At 37.3% G+C, this 16,355-nt stretch overlaps 1 protein-coding gene and 1 long non-coding RNA gene across 2 annotated transcripts in view; one reads left to right on the top strand and one right to left on the bottom strand.

The window, feature by feature from the left end:
• Nucleotides 1-16,355, bottom strand: part of GABRB1 (gamma-aminobutyric acid type A receptor subunit beta1) — a 405,352-nt gene that overhangs the window by 364,914 nt on the left and 24,083 nt on the right. The gene's annotated exons all lie outside the window — the stretch shown is intronic.
• Nucleotides 68-4,924, top strand: LOC116419801. Its single transcript, XR_004230103.1, has 3 exons — nucleotides 68-620; nucleotides 2,861-3,072; nucleotides 4,777-4,924. It is a non-coding gene; the product is annotated as an uncharacterized LOC116419801 (long non-coding RNA).

The raw sequence follows: 16,355 nt of genomic DNA, 5'->3' as shown, positions 1-16,355 counted from the left end.
CACCGGGCCGGAGCAACAGCCCGTCGGGACGGGAAGTGCGAGCCTTCCCACTGCGCGGCGGGGGGCTCCGAGCGAGGCGGGGCCCGGGGGGGGGGGAGGGAGGCCCCAAGGCGCGGCCCAGGGCTCCCGGGCTCTCCCTGGCCGAGGGCCAACTTCCATTTCCGGGAAGGCCCGGACCTTCCGCGGGCAAGGGAGACGTGGCTGGGGCACAGCTGCCTCCGGGGCCGTGGCCCGTGCACCGCGGGGCCTGCGGCTGCAAGCGCTCCTCAGTGCTTGTCACTTCTCCGGGCCGCGGGCGGAAAGCCGCCCGCCAGGCCCCGGTTAGCCAGGCCCCGGTTAGCCAGGCCCCGGTTAGCCAGGCCCCGGTTAGCCAGGCCCCGGTTAGCCAGGCCCCGGTTAGCCAGGCCCCGGTTAGCCAGGCCAAAGGCTCGTCCGGAACCAGGCCCACCCCGAGCCGCCGGGCCCGCCCCTCAACCGCGTCGTTCCCTTCATGACCCGGCGTGAGCCTGCTTTCCCGCCGATTCCCCCAAACTCTGCTTCACTCCCCGCGAAGTCCGGACTTCTCCGTCTCGCGTCTGGCCTCGGCGTTTTAATCAGACTCCTCCCCCCCAAGTGGGCAGGTTATTATTTCCTGCATCCGATGACATTTTCTGACTTTTTTTTTTTTTGCCTTCTCTATGACATTTGGAGGTACAGACCCTCCCTGTAGCTGGGACGAATCATTTTCTCTTGCTTTCAGGAACACATGGATTCAGATCGTGTTTCTGGCACTTAGAGACTCACAAGATATCGCGGGTTTAGTTTTCTTAAACCAAAACTACTCTGATTCTAATTGATTCTTGATGACCCAATGTGGTCATTATTCGGGTCCTGATTCACTTCCGTTGAAAGTAAATAGCAGTCATTTCTGCTTTGGTCAGAAACCCCCAGGGTCTTCCCCTACCACATTTATTTATATGGGGTCTTTCTTTTCCTTCCTTCCTTCCTTCCTTCCTTCCTTCCTTCCTTCCTTCCTTCCTTCCTTCCTTCCTTCCTTCCTTCCTTCCTTCCTTCCTTCCTTCCTTCCTTCCTTCCTTCCTTCTCTTCCTTCTCTTCCTTCCTTCTTTCCTCTTCCTTCCTTTCTTTCCTTCCTTCTTTCCTCTTCCTTTCCTCTTCCTTCCTTTCTCTTCCTTCCTTCCTTCCTTCTTTCTCTTCCTTCCTTCCTTCTCTTCCTTCCTTTCTTTCTCTTCCTTCCTTCCTTTCTCTTCCTTCCTTCCTTCCTTTTCCTTCCTTCCTTCTTTCTCTTCCTTCCTTTCTTTCTCTTCCTTCCTTCCTTCTTTCTCTTCCTTCCTTTCCTTCCTTCCTGCCTTTCCTTCCTTCCTTCTTTCTTCCTTCCTGCCTTTGCTTCCTTCTTTCTTCCTTCCTGCCTTTCCTTCCTTCCTTCTTTCTTTCTCTTCCTTCCTTCTTCCTTCCTTCCTGCCTTTCCTTCCTTCCTTTCTCTTCCTTCCTTTTTTCCTCTTCCTTTCTTTCCTTTCTTTTTTCTCTTCCTTCCTTCCTTTCTCTTCCTTCCTTCCTTCCTTTCCTTCCTTCCTTTTTTCCTCTTCCTTCCTTCCTTCCTTCCTTTTTTCTCTTTCTTCCTGCCTTTCCTTCCTTTCTTTCTCTTCCTTCTTTCCTTTCCTTTCCTTCCTTCCTTCTTTCTCTTCCTTCCTTCCTTCTTTCCTTTCCTTCCTTCCTTTTTTCCTCTTCCTTCCTTCCTTTCCTTCCTTCCTTCTTTCTCTTCCTTCCTTCTTTCCTTTCCTTCCTTCCTTTCCTTCCTTTCTTTCTCTTCCTTCTTTCCTTTCATTCCTTCCTTCTTTCTCTTCCTTCCTTCTTTCTCTTCCTTTCCTTCCTTCTTTCCTCTTCCTTTCCTTCCTTCTTTCCTCTTCCTTTCCTTCCTTTCTTTCTCTTCCTTTCCTTCTTCCTTCCTTCTTGCCTTTCCTTCCTTTCTTTCTCTTCCTTCTTTCCTTTCCTTTCCTTTCCTTTCCTTTCCTTTCCTTTCCTTTCCTTTCCTTTCCTTTCCTTTCCTTCCTTCCTTCTTTCTCTTCCTTCCTTCCTTCCTTTCCTTTCCTTCCTTCCTTTCCTTCCTTTCTTTCTCTTCCTTCTTTCCTTTCATTCCTTCCTTCTTTCTCTTCCTTCCTTCTTTCTCTTCCTTTCCTTCCTTCTTTCCTCTTCCTTTCCTTCCTTCTTTCCTCTTCCTTTCCTTCCTTCTTTCTTTCTCTTCCTTTCCTTTTTCCTTCCTTCTTGCCTTTCCTTCCTTTCTTTCTCTTCCTTCTTTCCTTTCCTTCCTTCCTTCTTTCTCTTCCTTCCTTCCTTCTTTCCTTTCCTTCCTTCCTTTCCTTCCTTTCTTTCTCTTCCTTCTTTCCTTTCATTCCTTCCTTCTTTCTCTTCCTTCCTTCTTTCTCTTCCTTTCCTTCCTTCTTTCCTCTTCCTTTCCTTCCTTCTTTCCTCTTCCTTTCCTTCCTTCTTTCTTTCTCTTCCTTTCCTTCTTTCTTCCTTCCTGCCTTTCCTTCCTTCCTTTCTCCCTTTCCTTCCTTCCTTTTTTCCTCTTCCTTCCTTCCTTTCCTTCCTTCATTTTTTTCCTCTTCCTTCCTTCCTTTCCTTCCTTCCTTCTTTCTTCCTTCCTGCCTTTCCTTCCTTTCTTTCTCTTCTTTCTTTCCTTTCCTTCCTTCCTTCTTCTTTCTCTTCCTTCCTTCTTTCCTTTCTTTCTTTCTCTTCCTTTCTTCCTTTCTCTTCCTTCCTTCCTTCTTCCTTCCTTCCTCTTCCTTCCTTCCTTCTTCCTCCCTTTCTCTCTCTCTCTCTTTCTCTCTCTCTCTCTTCTTGTTTGGTTTCTATTTTTGATTAGGTGAAAGAGAAGATTCTTTCCTCAATTGGTACCTAGCCTTAATCACTGAATAAGTGTGGCCGCAGTCCTGTTGAAGATCTTCATTTAAGAATGTCAAGGTCTCCCACTGCATCCAGGGCCATCTCCAGTCATCCTGATCTCTATCTGGCCACTGGACCAGTGGATGACCCAGAGTTTTTTGCTAGACCTGTACTTACAACCATCACATTTTGGTAAGACAAACATATCATGTATTTCATTGACATAGCCTTTTAGACATTAACTAGGCTACATTTAAGAAGAGAAGGCTTATGAAATATAGTAACAGGGCAAGAAAAAGTATCTTTGCTGTTAAGTTGTATTGAAAGACAAAAATTATAAATTGTTTCCCTTAAAGGATCTCATAACTGTGGAATTTTAAAAGTCCTTTTTTCAATTTTTTTCAATTGAAAATTGAATTTTCAATTGAATTCAATTCAATGTTTTTTTTCAATTATGAAATGAAAGAACTCTTAGTTGTTCCTATTTCACATGAGCTCTTCTTTAAAAAAAAAAAGTCTTCCAAAAGTCTGATTAAGTAGAAGATGCCATTTTCAGCATAAGCACCAAATAAATGTACTTCAGTGGTCCCATATAGGGTCTGGATTTCCTGTGCCATTGTCATATTTAATCCTTAGGTATGACTTCAGATTTCTGGAGAAATGTTTCTTAAACAGGTTGGTTTTTTTAAAAAGTATCATATGACAGAAGCTCAAGTATATATCTGATAATTTAAGAGAAAATTTGTGTCAAAAATAGTGGAAAGTCTTTTCTCAGCAGAGAAAAGGATGAATAAATAATAGAAATATTCTGTGAAGCATGAGCCTTCCTGCTAGGTCCTTTTCCCCTTTAATAAGTAAATGGAATTCTGAATAGGAGTTCGGAGTTTGAGACCATGTCTTGGAAATCCTGTGAGTTTCCCTCCATAATTTTTTTTAGTAGTTTGGGGCTCTGTAGTATTTCATCCCTTGACTTTTATTTCTTCTAAGTAATGAAAATGAGTCAACATCTTTCTGGGTCATCAATGCACATGTACCCATGTCCTTGGAGTTCCCCAGATCCCTAATTTCCTTTGACTTCAGTGAGCATTTGAACTTGCTATCTTAGGTCATACTTTGTTTTCTCAATCTCATTTACAAAATAATCTTGCTGTGTTGATCTGTTGCGTTGCTTTATGCTTTGTCTATCCTACATTTTCTTTTATTCTCCCTTGACATGCTACCATTTGGTAACTTTATGAGCTCCCATGAATTTAATTACCTCCATGCAAATGTCTCCCAAATCTACATCCATAACCTTATTCTCTCTCCTAAATCCTAATTAAATGTCTCCAACTACCTATTGGTTATTTCAAACAAATGTCCCACAAATACCTCAAACTCAACATTTCTAACACTCAGCTCATTCTTTCTTTCCCCCACCCCTGCCAAATTACTTCTCTGCTGAATTTCCCTATTTCTTTCTAGATACTACCACCCTTCCAATCACACAGCTTCACAATCTTGACGTTAATCTTGACTTCTTACCCTCCTTTCCTAATATCAATATCTTTTGGTGACAGTGTATAACAATGAATCATGGTACACTTTAATCTTTAAAGAGTTAAAACTGGAAGTCACAGAAAGGGCAATGTAGAGATACAAGATAGACACACGAAACAGCTGATTTTTAAAAATTCCATTAAAGAGATGACTAATTTTTGAAAATTGGTTTGTCATGTGGGATAGAGTGAAGGGATAACTGACGACCAGCCTGTAGGCTTGCAGGAAATGATGGGTTGTACAATCTGTATCACTTGAATGAACTACTACATCATAGACTACAGATCTCATGTGAAATTGTTTATGAACATTATTTATGATCATTTACATAGTTATTTATATATTTTTTTTCCTCAGTGGTTCTTCTACCTCAAAAGCCTATCAAGACCTCAGGAGGAAGTCTCTTTTACTGAACCTGGAAGAATAAGAATTCTGAAATGATAGCTAGTAATTCTGTAATGTTTTAAGATTTGCAAAGTTCTTTATAAAATACCATCTCATGTGATCCTCACAGCCAATGTGTTATTTTTGTCCCAATTTAGTAGATGTGAGGTAGATGGAGGTTAAATGCTTAGGGTTACACAGATAGTAAGTATTTGAGGCAGGATTTGAATAAAACTTTCTAATTCTAGATCTAGCACTCTATTCATAGCACAACCTACCAGTCAGACTTGTGGTTTAGGAAAATTATTCTGACAGATAAATAAAGGATAGATTAGAGAAAGATTATGAGATTATTATCATTTTCAGGTGAGAGATGATAAAATAGAAACCTAGGGTGGTGAACATGTAAATAAAGAGAAAAGGGTGGATGTAATATGTCTACTAGAGATAGAATTAAAAGTTTTTGGTAAGTAATGGAATATAAAGTTTTCTATGAAAGGATTCAGTATGGAGAGTTGAAGAGTTTGATTAGGAAAAGAGGAGATAGAGAGGATGAAAGTTAATGAGGATGGGAGGGAAGGAGGAAGAGAGAAAGAAAAAGAGAGACAAACAGAAACAGACAGAGATATAGATGGACAGACAGGGAGACAGACATTAATATGGATGGTCTGTTGGAGAAGATATGAAAAAAATGGGATTCAAGATATATGTAGAAAAGCTGTTCATCGAGAAGAGAATGTCTACATCTTCCCCAACCAATTAAAGCAAGACTGGAATAAATGAAAAAATAGCAAGGATTTTAAGATGAAATAGGGTAAGGGAGCTAGAGGAGAACAGTCTTGATTGTCTTGGTCTTCAGCTGAGAGAATGTAGTGGGGATTGAGAATATGGGAGAAGTAAGAATAGAAGAGAAGGTTTGAAATAGCTACTGTGATTAATGGTAGACAGAATTAATTAAGGAATAATAAAATCATATTTAAATATAATTTCTATTTAAGTCAGATCCTCTTTCCTCATTTATGATAATTCAGTGATAACCCACTTTACTCCCTCTCCCCCAAATATGAAATATCTTAAATTAGAATAACACCACCCAATGTGTGATTTCTCTTGATAACTTTAAGGTACTTTTCATGTGTAATTCTTCATTGATGGGATGTTGCAGTTAGATGAGTTACCAGTTTGCATTGGTGGGAATGTTTCCATGTCAGAGAGTTCTATGCTGCAGGTTGTATCCCTGCCCATTTTAGGTCCCCTCTGGGGATTATCTTCCCTAGTTAAAATTTAAGCAACTTGAAAGGAATAACTGTCTTGCTTGTATCTTTATCTACAGTACAAAGGACAGTGCCAAAAACATAGTAAGAACTTAATAATTTATTTTTCATTGATTCATTTGCTTATTCCATCACCCAACATTTACAATGAATTATCAAATCTTGTTGCCTCTCCCTCTATCTCTCTCTCACATCTGTTCCTCCCTGGATCAATCCTTACTGTTTATGACTTGCTTTATTGTGATAGCCTCCAATTTGGTCTCTCGGCCTCAAGTTTTCCTCTTCTCTATTTCATCCTTCCCATAGCTGAGTGATTTTTCTGAAGTATGGCTCTGATTATGTAGTTTCCCTTCTAAATAAAATTCCATGGCTCCCTGTGGTTGCTAGAATAACTTATAAGCTCCTCTGCTTGGCTTTTAATGCTTTACACAAGCCTGTCTTATCTAACCTTTCTAGCCTCATCACTACTTTTCCCTCTTTTTGCTTAATAAATATTTATTGGCTTATAGATTGTTATAACAAACTGAGTTTCTTCATCCCACTAACTAGATACCAATGACCAAAATATTGGTATACTTGAATGTCCTGAATTTTATTGCTTTCTTTTGCTCATGCTTTTTCTCATGTTTTTGGAGGTTGGAGATTGGAGGTAGTGGTACTTAGGATAGAGAAAGAAGGAAAGGTGGCAAGTATGTGTAGAATAGATACATGATGTGTATGTATATGAATATACAATAGACAATTCTCCTTAACAAATTGCTTCATGACCAGTATATATAATGTTTGCTGGGTACTACAAAGTTTATTATAGTATGTTCAAGAGGATGGAGGATCTGGAATTAGAAGACACAAGCCTGATTCTTGACCCTGCTATTATTAGCCTATACTTTGGGAGGCCAGGGATGATCATTTGATTCTTTTTGCAACCCCAGTGCTTAGCAGAGAGCCTGGCCCATTGGTTGTTGCTGACTAGTTGTGTCTGACCCTTGGCGGTCCTTAGGGGGTTGCAGAGACTCTGGAGTGGTTTGCCATTTCCTTCTCCACTGCACTAAGCTAAGTAAAGGTTACATGCCCTGCCCAGGATTAAACAGCTAGTGAGTATCTGAGACTAGATTTAAATTTAGAGTTATCTGACTCCAGACCCAACTTTCCTTCCATTGTGCCTTCTAGCTGCTTCCAGGTGATTAATAAATGTATACTGACTGACTCCATTTTCTGAGCCTTGATGTCCTTACAGAGAAGATGGGGATAATTCATAATATTGCTCAAAGAATTGTTGGGAATTCCAATTGAGATAAAATTTTTAAAGAACTTCTTGGTTGTAAGGTGAGATTATAAATATAAACTATTATTAGCAATTAACAACATTTTAGCAATGTTAATTTCACTGAACTTAGTGATACAATCACTTATAAAATTAACTCATAGGAAAACAAAATGTTTTGTTAAAAACTTATTTTTAAAGATAAATATATATAGGAACCAGATTTGTGGGTCTTGCCCTTCCAGCACTACTGCCTGGTGAAATGCTTTTATGGTACCAAAAGGACTCAAACAAACACCTCCAAAATAATCTTCCTTCCCTAAGAAGAAAGGAGATGCTTTCTCCAACTCTATGAAAAAACTTGTTAAAACCTTATCATTATTTCTGGTGCTTTAGCTATCTCCTGTACCAAATTTAATTTTCTTGAAGACTGGTGATGACCCCAGCAGCAAGAGGAATGGAATCTTTGCCTTCAGTGCAAGTTGGCTTTTGAAATAGTTGGCTACCTTCCAGGGGTGATTTCTGAGGTGAGAGTCAGGCCCTCCATCCAAAAACATATTTTTCTCCAAATTCACTGAAAACTCACTGGCCTCCTTAGGGATTAAAGCTTTAGCTTCTGTTAAAATGCAGATAGCCCTGAGAGGGTACAAGGGATCACCTTTTCTCTGAGAATACGTTTGAATTGAAGGAAGGGTGAGATAGCATAAAGACATAGAGATTCTGAATTTATGGCATACTATGGAGGGTAAAAGGAGCACGGGAAGGGCGATCTAGGTATACATTTTTTCTTTTTACAAACCTCACAATTCTGTCTTGAGTTGTTTCCTTATATAATGGTTTTATAATAATCTATTGCATAGAATAGCCTCAAGTTGTTGGTAAATTAGACCTACCATGTTTTCATAGTTAGGCTTACCTCTGCTCCCCTTTCAGCACTCCTTCCCAGTATGGTAGAATCTGTTTAAGTCAATATCTCAGGGGAAAAAAGCTCACTCAATTTGCAGAACACAACATTTAGAATAATATTTAGACACTTACACATGCCCATTTCAGTGGCATTGGTTTGGCTACAACTGGAAGGGCTCTACCTATCTGTGCAATTAAAAAGCTCTCTACTGGGCTCCTTCATTCTCAGCTCACTGGATAGCTGCATTAATTGGGAACATTTTTTAAAACCTGTAATTAAATCTGGCAATCTGAAATAATTAATTTTTTTCTTTGAGGTTAATCTTGCTTCCCTGAATATTCTGAAACCCTTCCAAAACATCAGTGTACTATAGCATACAAAGTATTATATCCTTTTAAAATGTCTTCTTTTTCCACCTGGAAATAACTGAAGAAGCTTGTTCTGAAGGAAGCAGGAAAGCTCAGAGTTTCACCTGTTTTAGCTGAGCTTTTTCTTGCTATATGGGGATCATCAAGGAGGTTACTAGATATACATGTTAGTCTGACTTCCACACTTACCAGTCAGTCTGTCTTAAAATTTGGAAAATGTCTGCCCTGAGCTGTGTGCTAGAGAATTTGGAGTGAGAAGACTTGGCTTTGATGCTCAGTCCCACCATATATCACCTGATCACTGGGCCTGTTTCTCCACCTATAAAATTATGGGGCTGAACTAAAGTCCTTTCTCATAGAAGAGAATAAAGATAAATTGTCTAACTAAATTCATATATTTGACATTATTAGCACAACTTGACTATTCTAAGCTAAAACTCAATACTATAAGAAAAACAGCTCTTATTTAAAGAAGGGATGAAAGATTGTTGGTATCATAATGCCATATAAAAAGAGCTATTTGGTAATTCAAAAAACATTTATTAAACACCTATCTTGTATAAACAACTATACTGGGTTTTAGGGCTACTAAGATAATGAACTCCTAAAACAACTACTATCTTCAAGGAACTTAAATTTCTATGTTTAAAATAAAATATTGTTATATTTGTTATTTCATCTTTTGAACCATCTAACAAGGTTCAAAAATACTCTCAATGGTATCATTAATAAAACAGGTGTTCATAATAAAAAAATCAATTAATTTTTATGGCCATCACTGACATAAGAAACATTTAAAAATGGTCCCTCTCCTCAAGATAATGGATAAGCAATGCTAACATTTATACAAAATAACTTTTCAATTTTAAAAAGCTTTCCTCAGTGAAAAAAATGAAAAAAATACACACACACACACACACACACACACACACACAAATATTGGGAGAGCTAGAGAAAGTTCAATTTAAGGCTATGATTTTACTCTGAAATTCTAACCTGAAGAAATCTCCACTTTCCATTTCCTCCCAAAAATATTGTTCCCACTTCCCATTACCTGTACCTTCAGCTGGGATATTAAGTTGCTCCTCTCATTTTCTTCACAACTGTATCCTCCCATTTTTTCTTTTTATGGTCACATGTTTACTTGGCCCAGAATGCTGACCTTCTTTGTCTTATTTGGGAACCACTAACAAGGTTTATATGATCACAGATTTATAACTGGAAGAGACCTTAGAGATCATGGATTCCAATTCTTTTATATTATAGTCGAGGAAATTGAAGATAGAGAGGTTAATTGAGTTTTCTTGGGCCACACAACTAGTGTGAGATTGAGAGGATGCAAATGAGGCTCTCCCCACTTCCAAGTCCAGTGCTTTTTCTACTACACAATACTGGTCCGTGTGCTAGAAAGCTACAAGTTTTATATGGAAATGCCAGAAAAAATGATTTTCCATTTGTCTGTACATGATTCTATATGTGTATTTGGCTCTCCTTAATTCTTATAGTCTCCTATAGGACTATATTTCTTCAACATTCCTCACCAATCTGATATTCTGACCTTCAGACTCAAATGGTATGTTGTTGAAGAATACAAAGGGAAGCATAGTAGAAAATGGGAAGAGGAAGAAAAATGACAAACACCCTAACTTAGGATTCTTTTTAGGATCTGGTCTTTTGTGCCCTGTGTATTTCTTCCCCACATGTTGTTTCTGTGTGAAAAAACAGGGAAGGTGGAGAGTTTTTATTGTTTTATTCCTGGACAACTGAAGTTTTATGTAATATGTGCGAAACATTTTGCCTAAGATCTCTCTGGACTGTCTTGCCTACATCAAATTGAATAAATGCTTTCAGGTCAAATTGGGAGCTGATGATTTCCCAAAGGTGGCGGGCACATGAACTAACTACTACCTTGAGGTAACATCATCAGGGGGGAGTAATGCTTACCTCTCTAGACCCTAAGCTATTATCAGTATGCTTCCTAATTAAATAAATCAGTAGTAATGACACCATTAACTCTTAAAAGAAGAACTCAAACACAAGAACAATCATAAAACTGAACAATCCAACCCTAAATCTGGCTCTTATTTTCCCACAAAGAAGCAAAGTTTCCACGAGGGAAAAGGAGCACAAATTTGGCATTGAAGAAGAAAGGAAGGAAAAAAGACTTTAGTAAGTGCCTATTATGTATTCTCCCAACAAACCTGAAATACAATTGCTCTAATATTATCATCTCCATTTTATTGATGAGGAAACTAAGACAGAGAGTAGGTGATTCCCTCAGAATGGTACAACTAGTAAGTGTCTGAGGCCAGAATTTAATCTGGTTTTTTCGTGTATTTGTTTGAATTTCTGGCCTAGCACTATGAGATCCAGCTACCTCTATGAGTAGGAAACCCATGTGCCCAAGAACAATTCAGAAGACTAGAATGCAAAAGCATTGATGTCCTTCATTTCCTTAAGGAATACTTTTTAGTAACTGTCACTTACTGGGCACAGCTATTCTCCTGAGCCTCTGCTCTCTTGTTGGGCAAAGCCATGTCACCTCTGCTGCTACTCTGGGGTTACTGAAACAGTATTAATATATTTTAGAGAAAAGAGTATTTCTTAGTGTGGGATCTGCAAAGCTATGAAGGGAAACTTCCCTAGCTCACTTGAAGGTAGTATTAACTCATAAAAATGGTGTCCCCAAGTCTGCAATCTGTAACTCTATTCAAGCTGGCTCTCTAAGGTGTGAGGAGACCCCCCCCCCCAACCTCTTAGGTGGTATGGCAGCAAATCTGACAATTAACCTAAATGGATTAATATTTACAAAAATATAATTTGCCCAGATTAACAGAAGAGGAAATAAATTATTTAAATAGTTCTATTTTTTAAAAAAGAAATTGAACAAATCATTAATGAACTCCCTAAGAAAAAAATCTCCAGGGCCAGATGGATTCACAAGTGAATTCTAACAAACATTTAAAGAGCAATTAATTCTAATCCTATGTAAACTATTTGGAAAAAATAGGTAAAGACAAAGTCCTGCCAAATTTCTTCTATGGCACAAATATGGCACTGATACCTAAACCAGCATGAGCCAAAACAGAGAAAGAAAATTATAGACTAATGTCCTTAATGAATATTGATGCAAAATTTTTATTTTTTAATTTTTTAAAATAATTATAACTTGTTATTGATAGAACCCATGCCAGGGTAATTTTTTTTACAGCATTATCCCTTGCACTCACTTCTGTTCTGATTTTTCCCCTCCCTCCCTCCACCCCCTACCCCAAATGGCAAGCAGTCCTATACACATTACATATGTCACAGTATATCCTAGATACAATATATGTGTACAGAACCTAACAGTTCTCTTGTTGATGCAAAAATTTTAAATAAAATATTATCAAAGAGACTATAGGAATTTATCATCAGGATAATACATTATGACCTAGTGGGATTTATACCAGGAATGAAGGGCTAGTACAACATCAGGAAAACAAAACCAAAAGAAATCATATGTTAATCTCAATATATGCAGAAAAAGCTTTTTATAAAATACAGCACCCATTCCTATTAAAACACAAGAGAGCAGAGGGATGAAGGGAGCTTTCCTGAAAATAATAAGCAGTATCTATCTAAAACTAACAGCAAACATTATTTGTAATGGAGAGAAGCTCGAAGCATTCCCAATTAGATCAGTAGTGAAACAAGGATGCCCATCGTCACCACTATTTTTCAACATTGTATTAGAAATGTTGGCTTTAGCAATAAGAAAAGAAAAAGAAATTAAAGGACTTAGAATAGGCAATGAGGAAATAAAACTATCACTCTTTGCAGATGATATGATGATATACTTAGAGAATCCTAGAAGATCATCCAAAAACTTACTGGAAACAATTCACAGCTTCAGCAAAGTTGCAGGATATAAAATAGACCCACACAAATCATCTATATTACTGACAAAAGTCCATCAGCAAGAGATAGAAAGAAGAATTCCATTTAAAATAACTGTAGACAAAATAAAATATTTGGGGATTTATAGGCAAGACAAACCAAACAAAACAATCATGTGAACACAGTTACAAAACACTTCTCACACAAATAAAGTTAGATCTAAACAATTGGAAATATATCAATTGCACATGGTAGGTCAACCTAAAATAATAAAAAGGACAATTCTGCCAAAATTGTTCTACTTGTTCATTGTCATATCAATCAAATTGTCAAAATTATTTTATAGAACTAGAAAAAAATAACAAAATTCAACTGGAAGAAAAAAGGTCAAGCATATCAAGGGAATTAATGAAAAAAATACAAAGGATAATGGCTTAGCAGGACCAAACCTAAAACTATAGTATAAAGTAGCAGTCATCAAAACCATTTGATACTGGTGGATTAGTGTATTTAGATTAGATACATATGACATCATAATCAAGGCCTATAGTAATCTAGCATTTGAGAAACCCCAAACTCCAGCTTCTGAAATAAGAACTCACAATTTGACAAAAATTGCCGGGAAAACTGGAAAATAATGTCAGAAACTCGGCATAGACCTACATCTCACACCCCATACCAAAAGAAGGTCAAAATGTACATGATTTAGGCATAATGGATTATACTATAATCAAATTAGGAGAGCAAGGGACAATTTACTTATCAGCTCTTTGGAGGAGGCATTCATGACCAAAGAAGAACTAGAGAACATTATGAAAGGCAAAATTGACAACTTTGATTACATTAAATTAAAAAGTTTTTGCACAAACAAAACCAACAAAACAAGGATAAAAGGGAAATACAAAGCTGAGAAAAAAATCTTTACAGTCAGTGTTTCTGATAAAGGTCTTATTTCTAAAATATATAAAGAACAGGGTCAAATATATAAGAAGATAAGTCATTCCCCAATTGATAAATGGTCAAAAGGTATGAACAGACAATTTTCAAATGACAAAATTAAAGTCGAGTATGGTCATATGATCTCTAAATCACTTTTGATTAGAGAAATACAAATTAAAACAACTCTGAGATACTACCTCAGACCTCTCAGATTGGTTAAGATGACAGGAAAGATAATGATAAATGTAGGAGAGGATGTGGGAAAACTGGAACACTAATACATTGTTGGTGGAGTTGTGAACTGATCCAACCATTCTGGAGAGCAATCTGGAACTATGGCCAAAGGGCTCTCAAACTGTGCATACCCTTTGAACCCAGCAGAGACATTACTGGATCTGTAACCCAAAAAAATCATAAATAAGAGGAAAGGACCTACATGTGCAAAGATATTTGCAACTTTGCTTTTTTGTGGTAGTAAAGAATTGGAAAAGGAGTGGATGTCCATCAATTGGGGAATGGCTGAATAAGTTCTAGTATCAAAGATAATGGAATATTATTGTTCTATAAAAATGATGAACAAGCTGATTTTAAAAAGGCCTAGAAAGATTTATGTGAACTGATCCTGAGCGAAACAAGCAAAGCCAGGAATACATTATATAAAATAACAGCACGATTGTGCGATGATCAACTATGAAAGACTTGGTTCTTCTCAATGGCTTGGTGATCCAAAGCAATCCCAATAGATTTTGGACAGAAAATGCTATCTGCATCCAGAAAAAGAACTAATGAGATTCAATGTAAATCAACACATGCTATGCTCGCTGCTTTTTTCTGTTTTTTTTTCCTCCCATGATTTTTCTCTTTTGCTCTGATTTTTCCTTTCCTAATATAATTCAAAAAGCAATGTGTATTAAAAATAAATCAATTTTTAAAAATAAAATTAAAATAAATAAATGTTAAAAACAAACAAACAAAAACTCTGAGGTGGCAGAAATAAGCAACGAAGACAAAGCTCTTAAGTGCTTCTACTTTCCAAGGTCCAGATGGGTGAAAGGCCTTCCCTTACTCTAGCCAGCTCTGTAGATAGTAGAGGAGTTCCCTTCCTGCAATCAATTCTTAAACTACAGAGGAGGAAGACTAATTCCCATTGAGTTACAAAGCCTGTCTTCCTTTGATGATCTGGATTAGTCTAAACTCAGCTTGAGATAGCTGAATTCTTGGTTCTTCTCTGCTTTATTTCAAGTCATTTTGTCCCTTTCCTTCCCTGTTTGTTTCCATGTTTTCTACATCTTCTCTCTATGATCAATAACTGGCTCCTGCCACAGAGCAGGGCCCCCAGGTACTAAGTTTCTCATATCTACTTTTGGGTGAGAAAGGTAGTATAAAGACATTTCTCTGGTCTTGTAAATCTATGAGAGCATCATTAGAATTTCCCAGGCTCTTGGATAACCTACCTGCAAATCATTGCCATATAGATAGAACATTTTCTCTTAAATGATTTATTTTCCCTTAATCAATATTCTGAGGCTATCTTCTACTTTATAAATGTAGGTTGGTTTTTCATTCTTATTGTTATTGTTATTGATTTATATTTTTAATGCATTACTTGAAATTGAGGGGAAAATAGAAGTCATATCTCTTTAACATCTATTCTTTCTTCCACAAGACAAAAAAACAAAACAAACAAACTATCTTTTATATGGCTTTTTGGTAATAACAACTTGCTATTTTAACCTCCAGATGCTATTTGCATTTCATAATGCAATTTACCAGTTCTGAAAGGACAATGATAAAATGATCTGACCTTTACATATTACTGCTAGATTTCTTTTTCAGTATTCATTGGGAAAATATGAAGAACTACATTCTTTTTAGTATTCCTGGAAAATGTGTTTTCCTGCCTTTTCATACTCAGGAGTGAGTTGGTTTGTGGTATAAACCTACCTCCTTGTCACCCTCTATAAATGTTGGTTTACTGATGCTTTTCTTTTTATGGTATAACCCGCCCAGGTATGACCCTGGAATTCTATTAATCAGAAATCTCATCAGCTGAAAAATAAAAATAGGCTTAAAATCTTCAAAGATTTTGGTATTGAACCAGATCAGACAAGTTACCTTCTGGTTGTTGACTCTTTTAAGATCCCATCATAATGTCAATGAAAAGTCGGCAAGAATCCCCCTCCCCTAATCTGCCAACCTAAATTATATCTACTCTTTGGAGAAACCTGCTATTGCTTTAATGACAATATGGGAAACCAGAATAGTATAAAAGGAACTCTTTTCCAGAGTATTACACAAATAGGCAAATGGATTGGTAAACTAAATACGAAGGATGAGGGAGGAAATTATAGGGGTCACAGTTCCTCTTAAGTTCTCACTACACAGCATTGTTCTTTTCTTATAAAACTAAAATTTCACAGCATTTGTAGCCATTTTACATTTTTATTTATTTCATTATTTGCTACTGCCAAAAACTTAACCATTTAGTTGCTAAGCTACTGGAAAAGAGCTTCAGATCTTCAGATGTTAAACACTCTGATCAAAATCAAATCTTATTAGAAGAAATTATAGAGATGAAATATAATTACTTTAGCTTGATCTATTAAAATGATTTATTGATGCTGAAAAAATTTAAATACATAAAGGGAAGGACATTGGCATATATCATCAGCTTTCCTTGGAAAAATTCAATCAATGTAAATTAAATGCTAATGTAAAGCATCTATAAGAGCTCAACAACAACTATTTCATATAAAAAGTTTACATGGAGGAATAGGGTAGACTGAACAGAGCACTGGACTTGAAATGAAGAATATCTAGGTGCATATCCAACCTCAGATATCTCATAGCTATAGTTTTCTGGAAGTAATGAATATGAACTTGGACAGACTTCAAGAGATAGTGGAGTAGAGAAGGCCCTG

The sequence above is a fragment of the Sarcophilus harrisii genome, chromosome 6, assembly GCF_902635505.1.
Source record: "Sarcophilus harrisii chromosome 6, mSarHar1.11, whole genome shotgun sequence".
Lineage (NCBI taxonomy): Eukaryota > Metazoa > Chordata > Mammalia > Dasyuromorphia > Dasyuridae > Sarcophilus > Sarcophilus harrisii.
This window is presented reverse-complemented; position numbering and strand designations above follow the sequence as displayed.